This window comes from Sceloporus occidentalis, unplaced genomic scaffold (genome assembly GCF_023333645.1).
Source record: "Sceloporus occidentalis isolate IW3139 unplaced genomic scaffold, rSceOcc1.0.p SCAF_4, whole genome shotgun sequence".
Lineage (NCBI taxonomy): Eukaryota > Metazoa > Chordata > Lepidosauria > Squamata > Phrynosomatidae > Sceloporus > Sceloporus occidentalis.
The window spans coordinates 39,265,298-39,272,691 of NW_028316984.1; the positions used below are offsets into that span (position 1 = coordinate 39,265,298).

Sequence of the window (7,394 nt, forward strand, 5' to 3'; positions counted from 1 at the left end):
GGGGAGCAGGCTAGTTCCCTATGAAAGGTGTTTAAGCTAGACTGTTCCCCTCCTTGCTATCTTTCCACTGGCAGGCAAAGACTTTTTTAGAAACAGGTTTCAACAATGTGTGATACTGCTTTATTTCTTTATTTTAATAGATATCTTAAACTGCTCTTCATGCCACAGATGGTTTGATTGCATATTAAGAAAAAAATAAAACAATAAGATAAAAATATAAAAACATGTATTCATTTTGATTGCGTAAGCTTCTTTGAGTGCCAGTTCCGGTGAAAAGGATGAAACATTAAATTTATCATTGACTTTATGTAAATACATACAAGTATTTACACAAACAAGTCCAGAAGTCTAAGGAAGATGAGATTTGTGAAATGTGTGTTTTCCAGTGTATGTGCCGAATACTGTACCTGAAAGATCAACCCCCAAATGTCTAGTAATTCTTCAAATAGGAATATAGGTACAGAAATTAACCAATGAATGTTACTCTTGAAATCTGCACGCTGCAATAAGAACCAATCAAATCCAAAAGAATCACCAGATGCCCCTCCTACAAATAGCATCTTTTTCAAATTAACATGTCCTCCTTGGGAAGCCTATAGGAGCTTTAGCAACAAGCATTTCCAGCTTATGGCATTCCTGCTTGCCAGACACTTCACTGCTGTCTTGACTAGAGGCAAAATTACACCAATACAACCACAACTGTAAATGTACTGCAGCAGGCACTGGGGGGGGGGGGGGTTACCATCTAATAGCCTAGATTGTACTTGAGGCTCTCTTGACAATAAGGTTGTAATAGGAGTAAATGTGAAGGATAGGACAAGATCCATTCAAACTCTGCAACACTGTTAAGGGGTCTCATATGTTCAGCAACAGTTCAAATTAACATCACACGATTTGCTGTGTGCACAGAAACATGAATGTACTCTTCATGTAACAGAGTTCTCTTTTCAAGATTTCACCTTTAGGTACACAGCTCAATAGAAATGTACATAGTGGGGATCAAGGCCTACTGTAGTCACTACCATCTGACATAAGAAAGCAACATACTTATTTTGCACTTTCCTATTTTGACCTTTCCTATCCACAAGTGTTAGGTTCCAGGGGCCTCTCCTCAAAGATGGCAAAAAAGTAATCGGTTGCAACGCATAGTATTCAGTGGTGGAGATGTGCATGTGGACACGTCAGTGTGCATACATTGCCACTGAATAATATAGGGGATGACAATCCACAAAGATCAAATCCATGGGTTGCCAGTCTGCCAATACAAGGGTTCACTGTATTTTGTAATGTCTTAAAGCACTAAGGCTGCAATCTTAAACGCAGCCACACAGGAATAATTCCTATTGAATTTAATTGCACATACTTGGCAATATCAGTGGGACTTTCTCCCAAGTAAATCTGATCAGGATAGAGTTGTTTGTAAACAATGGATTCCCCAAATGCCAGTCAATACCTTTCATTTTCTAAGAAGAGATCTGTTGGATCTGACTAAGAAATCATGTAGTCCAATCTTCTGTTAGTAACAGAGGAAAGCTAGATTCCTCTAGAAAGCCCACAAATTTGCCAGGAAGACAAAAATATATCCCCATATATGATATTCAGAAGTATACTACCAGTGATGTTAGTTTCCAGGAAAGGACTGAATCAGAGCCAGTGTGTGTAGTGGTTTTGAGTGTTAGGTTATGATCCCAGGAAACCACCCCTCAGCAATGCAAACCCACTGAATGACCTTGGGCATGTCACACCCTCTCAGCCTTAGAGGAAGACAACAGCAAACACCCTCTGAACAAATCTTGCCAAGAAAAATCCATGATAGGTTCACCTTAGGGTCACTACGTCAGAAACAACTTGAAGGCACAAAAACAACTACTGAATCAGAAAATGTTCCAGAAATTTTTCTTATACATTTTCTTCCACTCTAAAGTGGAAGAAACTTTAGAAATGTTTTTGAAAAACTTATTTCGGTACATCCTTCCTTCTAATATTCAGGGTGAGGCAAAATTCACTTGACAGGTATATGTATTTATCAACAAAAACAATACAGACCTGTAATTGAATAACAAAATAAACAAACAAAGAAGTTAAACTAGTTGCAAGATAAATTAAAATCACACATAGATAGATACGTTATCCCAGTATTTCCAATAGATGTTCAGCAATGGTCACTGTCAAGTGACTTTTGCCTCACACATATATGTAAAGATCTGACTCACAATAAACAAGCCTTGTTAACAAAGCACAAAAATAACTAACCTATACATTTTTATCTTGCTAAAAAGCTAACAGATTTATTTCCATACCAGCAATAGAGGACGATAAAGTAGCCAGTCTACAACAGTCAGGATGGAAACACAAACTATTAGCTTCTTGTGCATGTATGCATCTTCAGGTTGCCTGCCTCATGGATTTCACAGGGTTTTATTAGACAAGGAATACTAAGAAGTGGTTTTGGCAGTTCCTTCCTCAGAAATATAGCCTGCATCACCTGATATTCATTGGTAATCTCCTATCCAAGTATTAAGCAGGGTTGACTGTACTTAGCTTCCAAGATCAGATATGATCTGGTACTTTCAGGGTAGTAAAAGAGCTGGCTTCTTCCAAGTAGACTAGCAGAGGAAAAGCAGAATAATGCATCATTCTTCTGCTGGCCGTCTCACTCACCTGTAAAAAATTACTGTTTTTTATGATGACAAGCAAAGTTCTTAAAGACAAGGCCCTAGTAAATTTTAAAAGGGAGGTCCCATTAACTTTGTTGCATATATGAAAAAATAATTCTCCAGAACGACTTCTAGTCAGATGAACTTAGGGGAGAATTTTTAAAAAGTACACTCGTCCCTCCACATTCGCTGGGGCTCGGTGCACAGGACTCCCATGAATGTGGGGAAACATCAAATAACAAAAACACTATGTTTTTACTTAGATAACACCTCTCTATGAATCTCTAGTTCCTCCAGTACAACTCTGTGGTAAACCTCTGCCAGACCTTGATCACAGAATTGCACTGGAGGAGCTACAAATGCCTAGTGGAATGTTCTCTCTAGGTCCTTCAGTGTGACTTTTGGTTAAAGTTGACCACAGAGTTGCATTGGAGGACCTCGATATTCCCAGAGAGGAATTAATAAAATCTGTCAATAATCAAATCCTCAAAAGTCAAAGCCACAAATGTGGAGGGATGAGTGTACACTTAATTATAGTTTGAATGTTTCCAAACAAATTCAAAGCTTTACTTGGCAACTGGTTGTCATGCTTGTAAATACTGTATTTTGAGCCAGGACAGTGACAACACAGTTTATGTCTTCCATAATTCTCCTCCTGAATTGTCCTTAAATAAAACAAAAATAAAACAAAATACAACTTCTTGAAAACTCCAACATTTCAGACTTCTTTCACAATGTAAGCACTCCAGCACTCTGGACATTTTAACTGCACTTTAATATATCTTCTCTTGTAGTACTTTTAAATGGCCTCTTTTTTAAAGGGCCACTTAGAACTACATAAAGTATCTGATACGCAGCTTAACTTGTGTAATGATCTGCATTTTGACTGAATTTCTTTTGCCATTTCATTGCCTATTTCATATTTGAAGAATGTGCTTTGAATTTCATCATCATGAAACCATTTATGACATCTGAAAACTTAGTTACTTCACTCTTCATCCCTATTGCAAGATCATTTATTAAAAAGTTGAAATACACCAATCCCAATACAGAAAGTCACTTTAATTCACTATTATTGTGAAAATGGATCCGGTAGAAGGAAAAACTTTTTAAATGTTTTGGCGAACGTATACACAGGTGAGGTACATATACTGTACATGTATGGTGTAGGTAATTTGTATATTTATTTTACCATTATATATTGCACGTGCTATGCTTCACATAAAAACTTGTTTCAGGAATTCAAAAAACCCAGTACAGACAATAGTCTCCAGATCCACTTCTCAAACAAAACGACTTATCCAGGACCAAATCAGAATTGACAATCAAATCCATGCTAGGATCCAGGATATGAAAGTAACTATAAAGGAATAATTATATTTTTAGAGTGGTCAATGGGCTTCATTTGAGCATCAGTTTACACAGCTCCCCCACCAAATTCCACCATGTCCATGATTTTGCCACATTTTGCTGTCTATATACATATTCTTCTCACTGGTCATTTGTTTCTGTGTTGTGTGCCTTTGAACCATTTCCAACTTACGCTTAACCAAAAGCGAATAGGATTTTCTTGGCAAGTTTCTTCAGAGGGGGTTTGTCACTGCCATCCTCTGAGGCGGAGAGAGTGTGACTTGCCCAAGGTCACCCAGTGGGTTTCCATGGCTGAGGTGACATGTGAACCCTGGTCTCCAGAGTCATAGTCCAATGCTGAAACCACTAGGCCAGACTGGCTCCACTGTTATCATCAAATCTAACACACATACACCCTGCCCAGCTTCCCTTCCTATTACAGGTTGAATATCGATTATGAATTCTGAAATCCAACATACTCCAAAATCCAAAACTGGGTGGCTGAGACAGTGACACTTTTGCTTCCTGATGGCTCAGCCTACACAAACTTTGTTTCCTGCACAAAATTATTTTTAAAACTGTGTAACAAAATTAACTTCAGACTAGCTATACAGGAAACATAAACAAATCTCATGTTTAACTTGGGTCACACCGCCAACATAGCCCTTTATGTATATGCAAATATTCCAAAATCCTGTTCTCCCCCCTGAAAACACTTGTGGTCCCAAGCATTTTGGCTAAGAGACACTCAACCTGTACACAAACTGTCAGCTTCACCTGATGAAGTAGCATTGAACCTTAGACAATCCAGAACACTACAGAAATCAAGTTGTACAGCTTATTCCCCTGCACTGGAGGCCATGATTTATTGTGATACTGATTTGTGCACAATGTTTGAGTAAACCAGGAGTGGGGAGGGTGCTTCCTTACTTTTAAGGGACACCTCCCAGGGGTCCCCAGCACATTCCCCACACAAACCAGCACCTCAATAAAAGCATTGTAGCCCCCTACCCTCCCCCCCACACACGAACACCCACACACACCCCTTGCACTGGAGGCCTCAATTTATTGTGATACTACACAAACTTTGTTTCCTGCACAAAATTATTAAAAACACTGTGTATAAAACTACCTTCAAGCTAGGTGTATAGGAAACAAACAAATTTCAGGTTTAGACTTGGGTCCCATCTCCCAAGATATCACATTGTGTATATGCAAGCATTCCCAAATCCAACCCCCCCCCAAAAAAAATCCGAAACACTTGTGGCCCCATGCATTTCATTTCAACTGAGACCCAGTCCATACTCAAGCTGTCAGCTTCCCCTGATGAAGTAACACTGCACTTTAGACAATCCAGAATGCTACAGAAATCAAGTTATACAGTTCCTCCCCTTGCACTGGAGGCCACAATTTATTGTGATATTGGCTTGTGCACAATCCTTGAGTAAACCAGGAGGGAGGGGGGATGCTTCCCTACTTTTAAGAGACACCTCTCAGGGGTCTCCAGCATATTCCAGCACCCCAATAAAAGCATTGCCACTACACTTGTGAGGCGTGCATTTCTGGGGAGGTGGCCCTCCTTTTCCCCTCTTCAGTCAGCCTCAAGAGGAGACACTGGGGGCGGGGTGGGGGTGAAACACATTCCCCACACAAACCAGCAACACAATAAGAGCACCCCAGCCCCCTTGCCCTCCCAGAGACACACAGACACCCCACACCCCCTCCATCCCCTCCTTCCATTCAAGGCCCCAGGTTTCCCTTCAACCCTCCTCCTCCTCCTCCTCCATGAGAAGGAAACCGCCTCTTTTCTCCTTCTCCTTTTCCCTCCTCTCTAGAGGCGACTCTTCCTTCAAGCCCCCTCAGTATCTCCATTGAAGACCCCCATCCCTGAAACCACACCATGAAAGAGCCCCGGCCCTGCCTGCCTGCCTCCTCCTTCCTCGGGGCTTTGGGGGCCAGGAGGAGGCCTCCCCAAGCCCTCTTCTGCCTCCCCCGACCACCCCCTCCAAAGGGGGCCACGGTCCTCTCCTCCACTCACCGTCTTCCCGGCCCTTCTCCTCCTTCTCCTCTTCACTACTGCTACTAGTACTACTACTACTACTACTACCACCTTCTCCTCCTCAGCGCCGCCGCCATGTTAGGATCTGGTGCAGCACGGACTGCGTCAATGGAGGAGGAGGAGGAGGAGGAGGAAAAGGAGGAGGGGAAAGAAGGAAGGAAGCGGGAAACCCGGCCGGAGTGGCTCTGGTGGAGGAGACTAGGGCGGGACGCGGAGAAGCGTGGCCCTGGAGGCGTGTGAACGCCTGGACACGCGTCCTGGGAGGCAGAGGAGGATGGGGGTCTCGGAGAGAGCCTTCTCGACGACCGAATGCTTCTCCTCCTCCTGAGGGGAAAAGGGAGGCTCAGCCTGGGAGCTTGTGAGGGAAGGCTTGGCCTGTGCGAGCGACTAGGCCGCGACCCGCCTCTTTTGGCGCGCACGGCGAAAGCCCCCTCAGTCAGGAGCAGAGGGCCCGAAACACAACACACTGCAGAAATAATAACCCAGTTCGAGACCGCTTTAACTGCCCTGGCTCAGTGCTAGGGGATCCTGGGGATTGTAGTTTGTTGTGTCACCAGAGCTCTCTCTCTGACCGAGAAGGCTCAATGTCTCACAAAACATGGTTAGAATTCCCCAGCTGACGAGCATTTCTCCAGTGTGTTTTGGGCCACACTGAAAGAGAGGAAGGGTGCCTCTGCACTGTTGAAATAATGCAGTTTGAAACCGCTTGAATGGTCACAGCTCCATCCATCCTACACAACACTGGGATTTGGAACTGGGATTAGCAATGTGTAATGCACCGTGGCCTAGTGTAGTGGTCCCCGAGCTGTGGCCTTTAAGAGATGTGGGACTTCGGCTCCCAGAAGCCTCAGCCATGTTGGGCAATGGCATAGGATTCTGGGAGCCGAAGTCCAAAATCCCTTAAAGGGCACAGTTTGGGGCCCACTGGGTGTTTTGAGTGCTGGGCCATGACTCTGGAGGAGATCCGGGTGTTGGCCAGGGAAACCCTTGGGCAAGGCGCTCTCTCTCAGCCTCAGGGGAAGAAGGCAGTGGCAAACGCCCTCTGAACAAATCTTGCCAAGAAAACCCTAGGAGGACCTAGGGTCACCCTAAGTCAGAAACGACTTGAATGGTTATTTTATTTATGTATTCCCAAGATTTATATCCCACCTTTCTCCCACAGTGGGATTCAAGATGGTCTACAATATGTTTGTTTTTTAAAGACAGAGCTAAAACATTGATTACAAAAGTTAAAAATAATTAAATAATGCCAACATTAAAACACAGATTAAAACAGCATAGTTAAAACCATTAAAGCAGTGGTTCCCAACCTTTCTAATGCCAGGACC

At 43.0% G+C, this 7,394-nt stretch overlaps 1 protein-coding gene across 2 annotated transcripts in view; it reads right to left on the reverse strand.

Annotated features, from left to right (window-relative positions):
- PPIG (peptidylprolyl isomerase G) overlaps window positions 1-6,353 on the reverse strand; it is a 39,896-nt gene extending 33,543 nt beyond the window's left edge. The window contains exon 1 of one of the 2 annotated variants that reach the window (XM_089519797.1): window positions 6,118-6,353. The gene's annotated coding sequence lies outside the window, so the exon portion shown is untranslated. Of the gene's footprint in view, window positions 1-6,045 lie in introns of both variants that reach the window. The other variant, XM_089519796.1, reaches the window with a different exon arrangement.
- Between the last annotated feature and the right edge of the window lie 1,041 nt (window positions 6,354-7,394).